Genomic DNA, 15,428 nt, shown 5'->3' on the forward strand with positions numbered 1-15,428 from the left:
AAGATCTCAGACAATCAAAGACAGGGTTGCATGAACATAAAAGTAGTTCTGTCAGGACCACTATAGTCAAAGACGAATGACAATAAGACTACAGTTTGGATTGTTAGTACGGTTCTGTTGTGGGCAAAAACTAGCATGGATAAGAACAGGGAAAGCAACGATAATCCACTTAGGGTAAACAGAACTGAACCAACATGTAGCAGATATGCTACACCGTTAGTCGACGAGAAAAGGCTTGGTCGACCAAAATTAACCTAGAAAGATGTGCGCTATTCAAGTGTCTATGTGGAGTGTGGAAGCTGAACAGTAGCATGCTTACTGCATGACAGATGGAGGCACCGATGTGCTTACTTGCTCCTAAAATACTCTGTCATTTTTGGTCATACAAATAAGAGTAATAAGTCTTTTGAATCTGTAAAGACTTATTTGTGTGCACTCAGAATAACAACAAAACGTTGCACTTTTGTAAAATAATTAAAGCAAACAGGATGCGCTTTCTGCTGTATTTGTCTCTGTGAACTTGAGCATGAAACTTTGACACTCTGTGTATACTTGCCTTACAGACATGAAAAATATATCTATAAGAGTTAACCTGGATGAAATTGCTGGGTATTTTGGATTTTTTTCAAAACCTACTTTTGCAAAGTAGTCCTAGGTTTTTCACCTGAACAGAATCAAACCAGTGCAGAAAGATTCACTGAAGAACGATTATCAATAATTATCAAAAAGAAGGTGAACTTTCGACTCATAGAACTGAACCAACATAAATGCAGAAGATATCATTAAGGTTCTATTGTCTAATGATTAGGGCTGCCCCCTAATAGTGGACTAACCGTTAGTCAACGAGAAAAGGCTTGATTGATCAAGAGTTTATTAGTCGCAGAAAAAAAACTACAGGAAGTGGCAAAGTCACACAGTCCATGGCGGACAAATTGTTATTGGCTGGTCTATGTGGTAATTTAGTATATCGGGCAGAAAATCCAAATGCTTGCCTATCATTCATCGACCTTAAAGGAGAAGTCCGGTGTGATATTGACCTAAAGTGTGTTGAATCATGATAACGAGTGTGAACTTACCTTTCATAGCTCATCTCGGCTTGTCCCCTGCACTCCGAAATCTGGCGCTAGTTAGCCGACGCTAACAACAGGTTGTCGTTGAGGGTGCCTCGGGCATCGGACTAGCCATGTAAATAAATCACTGTTATACACCATTTACGAGGCACAAAGTAGCTCCACACTTCATTGATAGACTTCCGAGGGCCCTGACATTTAAAAACGAGACATTGAGAAATTTGAAAAAGCACCGGTAGTTTATTTACAAGAAGATTTATACAGACAGTACCTTCAGGAAATTTACCATTTACCGCCATCTTGAATTTAGTCACGATAAGTCGAGTGACGAGCAGGAAGGAAACTAAACTACTACTTCATAAAACTCAGTAGCTTCATCGTCCGACATCCTTGCAATTGCCAACTGTCTGCACTAACTCCTGTCCAAAAGTAACGCGAGTACTCACGTGACTTATCAGGTTGTAGTTTCCTTCCTGCTCGTCACTCGACTTATCGTGACTAAATTCAAGACGGCGGCGAACGGTAAATTTCCTGAAGGTACTGTCTGTATAAATCTTCTTTTAAATAAACTACCGGTGTTCTATCAAAGTTCTCAATGTCTCGTTTTAAATGTCAGGGCCCTTGGAAGTCTACCAATGAAGTGTGGAGCTACTTTGTGCCTCGTAAATAGTGTGAAACAGTGATTTATTTACATGGCTAGTCCGATACCCGAGGCACCCTCAACGACAACCTGTTGTTAGCATCGGCTAACTAGCGCCAGATTTCGGAGTGCAGGGGACAAGCCGAGATGAGCTATGAAAGGTAAGTTCACATTCGGTATCATGATTCATTACGCTTTAGGTCAATATCACACCGGACTTCTTTTAAATATTATCTGAAATATGTACGTAATAACAACTTTACATGGCCGCTCTATCTAATGTTAACCTAGAAAGATGTGCACTATTGAAGTGTCTTTGCGGAGTGTGGAAGCTGAACAGTAGCACGCTTACTGCATGACAGATGGAGGCGCCGGTGTGGTCACATGCTATTAAAATTGCACTTTTGTAAAATAATTAAAGCAAACAGGATGGACTTTCTGCCGTCTTTGTCTCTGTGAGCTTGAGCACAAAACTTAGAAACTCTGTGTATACTTGCCTTACAGAGATGAAAAATATATCTATAGAAAGTGAACCTGGCAAAATTGTCAGGTATTTTGGATTTTTTGTGAAACCTACTTTTGCGAAGTAGTCCTAGGTTTTTTCGCCTGATCGGAACCAAACCAGTGCAGAAAGATTCTCTAGAGAGCAATTATCAATAATAATCGAAAAGAAGGTGAAAAAGGCAAAGGGGCGCCAAAAGGTTTGAAAGGGGCAGGGCCACTTTTAGTAAAATGCCTATAACTCCTGAACTGAATGAGATATCTTTGCCAAACTCAGAACACTTATGTAAAAGCTCAATCTGAGGACATAAGACAAAAAACGCTGATCTTAGCCACTTGGTAGTGCTATAAGCTATATGCTACTATTTGTCCTATCAACATGAAAATTGCTGTGCACGGTCTTGGTTCAATGTGACACAAGTGTCTATAGACATTTGTGTATCTAAAAAAAAAAAACATGGACGCCACTGGCCAATGAAGTTTGAGCACCTATTAGCCATGGTTAAATGGAGGCTGATCGGAATGAAACTCGTTCAACTCATGGCTGTAAAGGTCTGTGAGAAGGGGGCCAAGGGGGCCTATAAAGCATAAAGGAAAACTCACGAAACCTGGTGAGCACATGCAAAAGGTGATTCTAAACAAGCATGCAAAGTTTTAAGGGGATCGGGCCAGAGCTGGTGCTATAACAGTCATAAATATTAAAAAAACATAATATTTCTATGGTAAATTACCTGAATTTTTATGTGTGCTTAAATGCCTTAAAGCGCTTGAACACTGGTAATTGCTGCCTGCAGCTACAGTCAGGTCCATAAATATTGGGACATCGACACAATTCTAACATTTTTGGCTCTATACACCACCACAATGCATTTGAAATGAAACGAACAAGATGTGCTTTAACTGCAGACTGTCAGCTTTAATTTGAGGGTTTTTACATCCAAATCAGGTGAACGGTGTAGGAATTACAACAGTTTGCATATGTGCCTCCCACTTGTTAAGGGACCAAAAGTAATGCTACAATTGGCTTCTCAGCTGTTCCATGGCCAGGTGTGTGTTATTCCCTCATTATCCCAATTACAATGAGCAGATACAAGGTCCAGAGTTCATTTCAAGTGTGCTATTTGCATTTGGAATCAGAATCAGAATCAGAATCAGAATGAGCTTTATTGCCAGGTATGTTTGCACATACTAGGAATTTGTTTTTGTGACAGAGCTCCACAGTGCTACAGAATGACAGTGACAAGACGATACATATTATAAAAAGAACAATATAGAGGTATACAAGACAGACAATGTGCAAAAATGTGCAAAAATAGCAAAGACATTTGAATGGAAGTAAGTATGTGCTTTAAATAAATAACGGAAAAATGAATAAAGAATGTATAGTGTTGTATGTTCCACGATCAAGTGTTCATGAGATGGATTGCCTGAGGAAAGAAACTGTTTCGGTGTCTGGTCGTTCTAGTGCTCAGTGCTCTGTAGCGCCGACCGGATGGTAACAGTTCAAAAAGTGAGTGTGCTGGATGTGAGGGGTCCAGAGTAATTTTGGCAGCCCTTTTTCGTACTCTGGATAAGTACAGATCTTGAAGGGTAGGGAGGGTTGTACCAATGATTCGCTCAGCAGTCCGGACTATCCGACGTAGTCTTCTGAGATCAGAATTTGTAGCTGAGCTGAACCAGATGGTAATTGAAGTGCAGAGGACGGATTCAATGATGGCAGAGTAAAACTGTTTCAGCAGTTCCTGTGGTAGGCTGAGTTTCCTCAGCTGGCGGAGGAAGTACAGCCTCTGCTGGGCCTTTTTCACAATGGAGTCTATGTGAATGTCCCACTTCAGGTCCTGAGAGATGGTATTTCCAAGGAACCTGAATGACTCCACTGTGTTTACAGTGCTGTTCATGATGGTGAGTGGGGGGAGAGCAGGGGGGGTTTTCCTGAAGTCTATGATCATCTCCACAGTTTTGAGCGTGTTGAGCTCCAGGTTGTTATGACTGCACCAGACAGCCAGCTCTTTTACCTCCTGTCTGTAAGCAGACTCGTCACCGTCCTGAATGAGGCCAATAAGTGTGGTGTCGTCTGCAAACTTCAGGAGCTTGACAGAGGGGTCTTTGGAGGTACAGTCATTTGTATACAGGGAGAAGAGCAGTGGGGAGAGGACACAACCCTGAGGGGCGCCAGTGCTGATAGTACGGGTGCTGGATGAGAATTTTCCCAGCCTCACTAGCTGCTGCCTGTCTGTCAGGAAGCTGTTGATCCACTGACAGACTGATGTGGGCACAGAGAGCTGAGTTAGTTTGGGCAGGAGGAGGTTTGGGATGATAGTGTTGAAGGCTGAACTGAAGTCCACAAACAGGATCCTCGCGTAAGTCCCTGATTTGTCCAGATGCTGCAGTATGAAATGTAGACTCATGTTCACTGCATCATCTACAGACCTGTTTGCACGATAAGCAAACTGCAGGGGGTCCAGTGAGGGTCTGGTGATGTCCTTCAGATAAGCCAGAACCAGTTTCTCAAACGACTTCATGACGACAGATGTTAGCGCCACAGGTCTGTAGTCGTTAAGTCCTGTTATTTTGGGTTTCTTTGGAATGGGGATGATTTCCGAGCGTTTCAGAGAGGCGGGGACTTCACACAACTCCAAAGACCTATTGAAGATCTGTGAGAAAATGGGTGCCAGCTGATCTGCACAGGTTTTCAGACAGGCTGGTGTGACACCGTCAGGGCCTGGTGCCTTTCTTCTTTTGTTCTTTTTGAAGACCTTGCGTACCTCATCTTCACTGATTTGAATGGGTGTTACAGGAGTGGGGGAGAGGGGTGATGTTGGAGGTGTAAATGGTGTCTTTTCAAACCGACAATAGAACTCGTTCAGATCGTCTGCCAGTTGCTGATTCTGCAAAGTGCTGGGGGATGATGTCTTGTAATTGGTGATGTGTTTTAGACCTTTCCACACTGATGAAGAGTCACTGGAATGAAATTGGTTCCTTATCTTTTCGGAATAATTTCTCTTTGCCACTTTGATCTCCTTTTCCAGTGTGTATTTGGCCTCTTTATACAAGACTTTGTCCCCTTTCCTGTAAGCATCATCTTTGACATGACGAAGCTGTCTGAGTTTTGCAGTGAACCATGGTTTGTCGTTGTTGTAAGTTAAGCGAGTCCTGGTAGGAATGCATAAATCCTCACAGAAACTGATATATGAAGTAACAGTCTCTGTAAGCTCGTCCAGATCAGTAGCAGCAGCTTCAAAAACACTCCAATCAGTACATTCGAAACAGGCTTGTAAAGCCCGCTCTGTTTCGTTGGTCCATCTCTTTACAGACTTTGCTACAGGTTTAGCAGATTTAAGTTGTTGCCTGTAGGTTGGTATAAGATGAACCAGGCAGTGATCAGAAAGTCCCAAAGCTGCCCGTGAGACAGAGTGATATGCATTCCTTATTGTGGTGTAACAGTGGTCCAATATATTTCTATCTCTGGTCGGACATGTGATGTGCTGTCTGTATTTTGGAAGTTCACGGGAGAGATTTGCTCTATTAAAATCCCCAAGAATGATTAAAACAGAGTCCGGGTGTTGTTGTTCTGTCTCTGTGATGTGATCAGCGAGTTTCTGTAACGCCAGGCTCACGTGCGCTTGCGGTGGAATGTACACACTCACGAGAATGAACGAGCAAAACTCTCGCGGCGAATAGAACGGCTTACAGTTTATGAAAAGCGCTTCAACATCAGAACAGCATATTTTCTTTAACACTGTTACATCTGTACACCACCTCTCATTGATGTAAAAGCACGTCCCGCCGCCGCGCGATTTCCCCGTCGATTCTGCGTCGCGGTCTCCTCTGAACAGCTGATATCCCGGGAGATGAATCGCGCTGTCCGGTATAGCCGCGTTCAGCCAGGTTTCCGTGAAAAACAGAGCAGCAGAGTGTGAGAAGTCCTTATTTGTCCAGGAGAGCAGAAGGAGTTCGTCCGTTTTGTTTGGTAGAGACCGGAGATTCGCCAAATGTATGCCTGGCAGTGTCATCCTGAATCCACGCTGACGAAGTTTCACGAGCGCGCCGGCGCGCTTCCCCCGCTTGCGCGTCCTGCGCGTCCTGAAGCCTTTGGTAAGCGCCGCCGCTCCGCCAACTATGATGTTGAGCAAAACGTCCGAATAATCAAAAACCGGTAGGAGATTTTGTGGTATGTTCTGCCTAATGTTTAGCAGTTCATCCCTTGTAAAACTGATCGTGTTTGCAAAACAAAAAACAGGAAAAACGAACAAAAACACTAAAACAACTGGAGAGCTAAGCACAGAGGCTGCCATTCGCGGCGCCATCTTGTTGGAATCTGTTGCTGTCAACTCTCAAGATGAGATCCAAAGAGCTGTCACTATCAGTGAAGCAAGCCTTCATTAGGCTGAAAAAACAAAACAAACCCATCAGAGACATAGCAAAAAAAATTAGGTGTGGCCAAAACAACTGTTTGGAACATTCTTAAAAAGAAGGAACGCACCGGTGAGCTCAGCAACACCAAAAGACCCGGAAGACCACGGAAAACAACTGTGGTGGATGACCGAAGAATTCTTTCCCTGGTGAAGAAAACACCCTTCACAACAGTTGGCCAGATCAAGAACGCTCTCCAGGAGGTAGGTGTATGTGTGTCAAAGTCAACAATCAAGAGAGGACTTTACCAGAGTGAATACAGAGGGTTCACCACAAGATGTAAACCATTGGTGAGCCTCAAAAACAGGAAGGCCAGATTTAGAGTTTGCCAAACGACATCTAAAAAAGCCTTCACAGTTCTGGAACAACATCCTATGGACAGATGAGACCAAGATGGAGAAGGAAAGGAACTGCTCATGATCCTAAGCATACCACCTTATCAGTGAAGCATGGTGGTGGTAGTGTCATGGCGTGGGCATGTATGGCTGCCAATGGAACTGGTTCTCTTGTGTTTATTGATGATGTGACTGCTGACAAAAGCAGCAGGATGAATTCTGAAGTGTTTCGGGCAATATTATCTGCTCATATTCAGCCAAATGCTTCAGAACTCATTGGACGGCGCTTCACAGTGCAGATGGACAATGACCCAAAGCATACTGCAAAAGCAACCAAAGAGTTTTTTAAGGGAAAGAAGTGGAATGTATTGCAATGGCCAAGTCAGTCACCTGACCTGAATCCGATTGAGCATGCATTTCACTTGCTGAAGACAAAACTGAAGGGAAAATGCCCCAAGAACAAGCAGGAACTGAAGACAGTTGCAGTAGAGGCCTGGCAGAGCATCACCAGGGATGAAACCCAGCGTCTGGTGATGTCTATGCGTTCCAGACTTCAGGCTGTAATTGACTGCAAAGGATTTGCAACCAAGTATTAAAAAAGTAAAAGTTTGATTTATGATTATTATTCTGTCCCATTACTTTTGGTCCCTTAACAAGTGGGAGGCACAAATGCAAACTGTTGTAATTCCTACACCGTTCACCTGATTTGGATGTAAATACCCTCAAATTAAAGCTGACAGTCTGCAGTTAAAGCACATCTTTCATTTCATTTCAAATCCATTATGGTGGTGTATAGAGCCAAAAATGTTAGAATTGTGTCGATGTCCCAATATTTATGGACCTGACTGTATATATATATTTATTATTACAAAGTGGACTTTCCATTATATATTATTAAAATAAATAATTTAGTATTTAATATTTGGAGTAGTATATTTGTTATTTTACCATATGCATCAATTTACTAACACTTTAAGAAAATAATACATTATTTCCAACTTTACATTGTAACCAACACATACAAAAACATACAATTAAATTTATCGAAATAAGCCTCGTTAATATTTTTAATTAGTTCATATTTTTTGTTTTCATTTAAATTTCATTACATTTTTAGTCTTATGCTGGGGACACACTACACGACTAGCAGAAGCATTCTAAGACTGACCTGAACACACTTAACGATTGTTTCCACCGACTGGAACCGATTTTAGTCTTTGACAATCGGAAAGGAGCACAAACCTAATGACTGAGTCACTCCACTCCACAACACACTTAACGATTGGTGAGTCACGATTGGACAAATTCGGCCAAACCCAAAAAAAATTAAATAAAAAATACAGTGTAGGCTACTCCAACCGCAGCATCTACCCGCGCTCCCTCAGCCGCACCAAAATACAACACTGCAGTACTTTATTTGACACCCGTTTTACCTATTGAAACGTTGTAAGCATTTTTATTATAATATGTCTTTTCAAATGCCTAGGTCTGTTTAATTTCCTTAATTATAACATTTCTAGCACTACTTTTAAAAGGTTTATTCAAGCAATAATATATAAATGATATCATGCATGCTTGTCTAAAATCAGGGATTAGAAACGAATTGGTTCCAGGTAAAATGGTATTTTTTTCTTTACATTTACAGAGAATGAAACGAACGAAATTAAACATTAGCCTACTTAATAAATTCAAGGCACTATAATTTTCTTATCCATTTGATACAACTGTTATAGCTATACAATTAATTTATATAGAATAATTGTACTTCGTCATATTCGTGATTTATGAAATTATATATAAAAACTTCGTTTTGAAGTGTAAGCTATTCGTTTTGTTTGTATATTTATTATGAAGAAAATTCGTTAACCTAGCCTTTAAAGTTGATTTAATATTGTTTTAGAAGAAGTTAAAAGTTAAGAAAAAAATAGGATTAAGCCTGTAGTTTATATATATTTAGGGCAATAGGCTAATCTTTTTTCTTGACTTTTCTTACACTGCATGCAGATCGAAATAAAATCATTCTTGATCATCTTTAAAATAGGAGAATCACTGAGAATCAGAGCGCGGGGCACAAACGAACGCGGGGTTAGTTGTAACGCGTGGTTTAAATATTTCCACACATGCAAGCATAACCAAATCTTCAGTATTTACTAGTTGGCGTAGCAACACTATGCAGAGAAAAAAGTGCGCCAAAATGCAAAAGCCTTTTGAAGATATCGCAGAATATTTTGTTTTCCATAGTAAAAGTACATTTCTGGCTGAAATAATTTTTTAATTTCAGCTTTTGGTATTCATTTAAAATGAGACAAATAGGCTATTATATTTTATTCTCCAATCTGTTGTTTATCAGTTTAGAAAGTTTATTAATGGTTCTCAAACCAGCAAGACAGTAACCTGTATTATATTCCAGTGGCGCAGAGAACGTTGTAACACTGTGTTATTATGATATTCGATGCAATTTACACTACTGACTTTCATGGATTTTATTGAGAAATGTAAAGCATTTTGGCTCGTTTATGTGTGTTGTTTATGTGTGTCGTGTTCTTTGCGAGCTGTGTGTGGACAATGTGTGTCCATTGTTTTGAACTACTGTACAGCTGTGTTGCGATCAGGGCCGTTCTAACCATGTGGCAATGTGTTCATTGTCAAACTCCAAAATTGGATTCTTTTTATTATTATTTTTTTTAAAACGTCATTACTTTATTTGAAAAAGTGAATGCATGCATTTTATTGACAAAATATTTTAGTTTGTTGTGTAAATATTTTTCATTCGATCAGATAGCATTTTAAGCTGTCATATGGTCGTGTTATAATACCCCACCTACGGGGCATGTTGTCACATTTCACTACCTTTCTTTTGAGGTAAATAACGAAAAACGTATACACTGTAAATATGAAACAAAGCCACATATTTGTACTAGACAAGTGTGAAAACAATGTGGACAAAAATTGTACTCCGATCCCCTCGCAGACTAGGCTATACAAACCATGAAATTCAAAAAGTGTTATGCGCTCCCCTTTTGAAAACGAAACTATTTAAATCTGTGTAGCCTTAAGTTATGAATTAAAAGAAAGGCGAAATAAATCACATCAAGACCAATCTGTATTTTTCTTGTAATCAAGAACATTTTTTTGGACAAAATTACCTAATTAATGCAGAATTATGTTTGACAGTGAATGCATCTCCACCGCATAGCTGCATAAAATCGCTGGTGTCAGTCGCAAATATTAAACATGTTTAAAAAAATCTTAGTGAAAACGACTGGCTCTTGAATTCTAAGATTATTATCTTTAGACACCACACACTATGCGATTTTTTGTGACGACTATAAACAGCGACTGAGCCCGACTGGAACAGACTATGCCCGACTATGCACGATCTGTGATCAAGACCAAATTCCATTCATAATCGGCATGAAAATCGTGTAGTGTGTTCTCGGCATTAGAGAAAGATTGCCTTAGCAACTAGCTGAAATAAAATAAGTTGTAATTATACTGTTTATTGTAATTATATAATATTATAGTTTTTGTTATTTTAAATGTAGCTTTTTATTGATTCGTTTTCATTTAAATTTTAGATAAAGTTTTATTCATTTTTCTCTCATTTTAATTAATTTTAGTTATTATTTTATACTAAGTAAAACTTAATACAAATTTGAAATGTTGCCTTAGCAAATAGCTGAAATAAGTTATGATTTTCCATTTTTTTAATTTCAGTTAATGTTTATTTTATTTCAAGTAATGAAAGCTACAGTGACAGTCTTATGAGCCAATTATGTCATGGTTAAATTTAGAGCCTATTTAGAGCAGTTTTAGATGGATCATTAAAGCAGCGAATATAGTGTGTGTTTATAAATACATAAAGCGCCAAATGGTTAAGTGTCAAAATGACATCGATCCTATGCTCAAAACACTGATAACTGATTCACGTGCAAATGGACTGAATGCATGTGCACTGACTGACATGAAAGTAGTGTCAAGAGCCTTAAGTACTTCAACGGTTTTCCTGGGATATGAAGAAAGCTTTTCATAACAAAACAGAACCCTTCTGCAGAATCCAAGAAAAAAAAAACACTTTTGCATTATGTCATCGCTGGTCCCTCAAGATTTCAAGTTTTTTTTTCTTTTTTGCAGTGCTTTATTCCCAATGCTGCTGAAAGACGGACAAAGACAGAGAGGGAGTCACAAATTTAGCCTTTTGAGTTTTATATTACCTCTAATTTTCACCGATCAGCGGTGAGTGAAATATCTGGGCATCTGGATGCAATTCATACTCGGGTACGTGCAAATTTCATCCATTCACGCTGCCACTAAACACATCTGTTCCAGACGCACGGCCCCGCATGTGTTCGGCAGCTGAGGACGAGCGCGCAAACAGCCATAAACCAACTCAAACCCTCCGTCCTCGTACGCATCGCAGGCGGCCTGTGAACGACGCTCAATCACCAGTCTGATTTGTGGAGATAACTAGAGCTCATCTCCATCCCAGCAGCTGTTATCAACAAGACGGAAACAATGAGGGACAAAGAATGAGGCGAAATCATGTAAAGCGCTGGCTTCTTCTGCTCCGCGCACACGTGTGCCACGCTTCACGCTCACTGACTTAAACAAACACACTCTGCTGTGTGATTATACAGACCGTGTTTTCAAGGGAAAGTTCATTAATAAAAATTCATTCACTATTTACAATTTATTCACCCTTGTGTATTTGGAAACCTGTATGATGTTATTTTTTGGGAAACACAAAGAATTTCCACACAACAACTGCTCAGTTTTCACATCTGTTAGGCTTCAAAAAGGACAAAGGACATTTTAAACAATGCCTTTAAAACAAGGCATTATTAGCAGGTTTTCAATGCTTTTTGTCCAAATTCAAAGGCAGAATCTTATGCATCCTTCACAGAGAACACAATCTTATAATGCACTCAAGACGAAAAAAAAAAAAAACTAAAAGTATAAGTATAAGTATAAGAATTGCTGCTCATAAATATTATTCTGTATGTAATATTAGCAGTATATATGCATTTATTAAAAATATACATATAAATATGTAATACATATAAATATGTGAACCTGTACCACAAAACCAGTCTTAAGTAGTATGAGTATATTTGTAGCAATAGCCAAAAATGCATTGTATGGGTCAAAATTATTGATTTTTCTTTTATGCCAAAAGTCATTAGGATATAAAGTAAAGATCATGTTCCATGAAGAAGTTTGTAGTTTGTGAATTTCATACCATATATGTGACCCTGGACCACAAAACCAGTCTTAAGTCGCTGGGGTATATTTGTAGCAATAGCCAAAAATGCATTGCATGGGTCAAAATTATTGATTTTTCTTTTATGCCAAAAATCATTAGGACATTAAGTAAAGATGTTCCATTAAGATTTTTTGTAAAATTCCTACTATAAATATATCAAAATGTAATTTTTGATTAGTAATATGCATTGTTAAGAACCTAATTTGGACAACTTTAAAGGTGATTTTCTCAGTATTTTGATTTTTTTGCACCCTCAGATTGCAGATTTTCAAATAGATGTATCTCGGCCAAATATTGTCCTATCCTAACAAACCATACATCAATAGAAAGCTTATTTATTGAGCTTTCATATGATGTATACATCTCAGTTTTGTAAAATTTAACCTTATGACTGGTTTTGTGGTCCAGGGTAACATATATATATATATATATATATATATCAAAGCTTAATTTTTGATTAGTCATATGCATTGCTAAGAACTTCATTTGGACAACTTTAAAGGTGATTTTGTAAGTGTTTTGATTTTTTTTGCACCCTCAGATTCCAGATTTTCAAATACTTGTATCTCGACCAACTATTGTCCTATCCTAACAAACCATACATCAATAGAAATATTATTTCAGATGATGTGTAAATCTCAATTTAAAAAAAAAATTCCCTTTTTAACCCTTTTGTGGTCCAGGGTCACAAAGTTAGTTTCAATAACTGGTTAATTTGTCTGAAAATTACACTTATGGCTTCATATTGTTGGCTCCTCTGTGATAGATAGCTTATGATATTCCTCATTCTTTGATTAACAGCACCTGTTAAATGAGTAACTAAATAAATGGACAATATATTGCATTTCTTAAAAAAAAAAAAAAAAACTCCATGTAAAAATATATTAAATCTAAAAGTGTCAAAGTTTATTTCTGACACCACTGCGACAGATTGTTGGATTTACCGTCATCGTGAAAGAATCCAGCGGGACAGGTCTCCACACAGATGCTCTCCTTCGAGTAGAAATACAGTCCTCTCCGGCAGGACCGGCACTCACTCGGCCCACGTCCCACACACTTCTCACAGCCTCTGTGACAGCGGCGACATCTGCGGGCCTCTCCGTCCTCAAAATAACCCAGCGGACAATGACTAACACACGTCCTGTGAGGAGGACAATAGACAAATTTGAAGAGATGATGAAGCATAAATCTGTTTGACAATTACAAAACAAATGGCCTTAATTTAATATACTGTATTAGATAAATTATATCTAATATTTGACATTTTAAGTACAAGTTTTAATGAATATATTAATATATACAGTTGAGGTCAAAAGTTTACATACACCTTGCAGAAAATGCAAATGTTATTTTACCAAAACAAGAGGGATCATTCAAAATGCATGTTATTTTTTATTTAGTCCTGACCTGAATAAGATATTTACATATAGTCCACAAGAGAAAATAACTGAATTGAATTGAATTTATAAAAATGACCCTGTTCAGAAGTTTACATACACTTGATTCTTAATACTGTGTTGTTACCGGAATGATCCACAGCTGTTTTTTTTTTCTTCACAGCTGGGGGTGAAAACATTTGAACAGAACATAGATGTGTACATTTTTTTTATTTTAACGAAATATCATATTTTTTTCATTTTTGCCCTTCAGAAGCTACAGAAGACAATTACATGTTTCCCAGAAGACAAAATAAGTGTGTTTCCTTCTGGAGCATCAGTGAGTGTTTAAACCTTCTGTAATAGTTGCATATGAGTCCCTCAGTTGTCCTCAGTGTGAAAAGATGGATCTCAAAATCACACAGTCATTGCTGGAAAGGGTTCAAATGCACAAAAATGCTGGAAAACCACAGAATTTGTGGGACCTTTATGGTTTAGGTTTTAGTCAACTATAATGATCCTGCAGGCCAAATGAATCAAACAAAATAATAAAATAAATCTCATACCATGATTTTGGCCATACCGCACTATTTATAACCAATTCAGAGTTTGAATATAATTTTAGTACCTGCCGGTCTTCAGGCTGCCCAGACTGAAGTGAATGCAGTTGAGACAGTGATCGGCGGCTGGCCCGTCGCAACCCTGATCTCCACATTCAGGATGACACGGACCTGAAATACAGACACAAACCAGCAGCTCCAGCAATCTCATCCATACATGTACTAGATAATATTACATTTAATCATTTAACAGCTGCTTTTATTGAAAGCGACTTACGAAATAGGGACATAACCACCAAGTTGCCACAGAGTCAACAGTATCCATACAGTAGTATGCAATGCCAGGTTTATTAGAATCATAAATCTCATAAGGCTGATATAGAGGATCATTTTGGACTGAGAATAAAAGGTTTACATTTTTACAGTAAGATATATCTAATGTACACAATGTACTGAGGACATAATTTATTTTACACTATCAACAAGCGCCATCATATCTATATATAATATATATCAAAGTCAAAATCAAAATCCTACCAAGAGTTTGAGAATTTTTTTGTTTAAATATTCAGACAGGACCAAAACATTTTTATGTAGCTTATATTTATTGTTGCTTTTACTTTTAACAATAATTTTCTTTTTAGACCATTAATAAACCAAATGTTTAGAATACATCACCTGCCCCTTGTGCATGGTTCTCCTCATTTTAACTGCATTCGAGTTTAAAATATTTTTTTTTTATAGATACACTACCGTTCAAAAGTTTGGGGTTAGTAAGATTTTTTTTTTTTTAAATAAAATAAACACTTTAACTTAGCAAGGATGCACTAAATTGATCAACAGTGACAGTAAAGATTTCTATTTATCAAAAAATCATGCAAAAATTACAAAAATGAAGCAACACAAATGTCTTCAACATTAAAATTAATCAAAAATGTTTTCTAATCTGCATATTCTGAAGGATCATGTGACACTGAAGACTGGGGTAATGATGCTGAAAATTCAGCTTTGATTACAGGAATAAATTACATTTTGAAACATATTGCAATAGAAAATAGATATTTTAAATTGTAATAATATTTTACTATTTTTACTGTATTTCCGATCAAATAAATGCAGCCTTGGTGAGCAGAAGATTAAAAGACATAAAAAATCTCATAGACCCCAAACTTTTGAATTTGTCTAGGTATTACTGTGAGTACCATTATATTCCTCCTCTTCCTCCTCTTCATGCTCAGGGGCTCCTGGCACAGAATCTGGGTTTTTCAGC

Source organism: Garra rufa, chromosome 3, assembly GCF_049309525.1.
Source record: "Garra rufa chromosome 3, GarRuf1.0, whole genome shotgun sequence".
In the NCBI taxonomy this organism is placed as follows: Eukaryota; Metazoa; Chordata; class Actinopteri; order Cypriniformes; family Cyprinidae; genus Garra; species Garra rufa.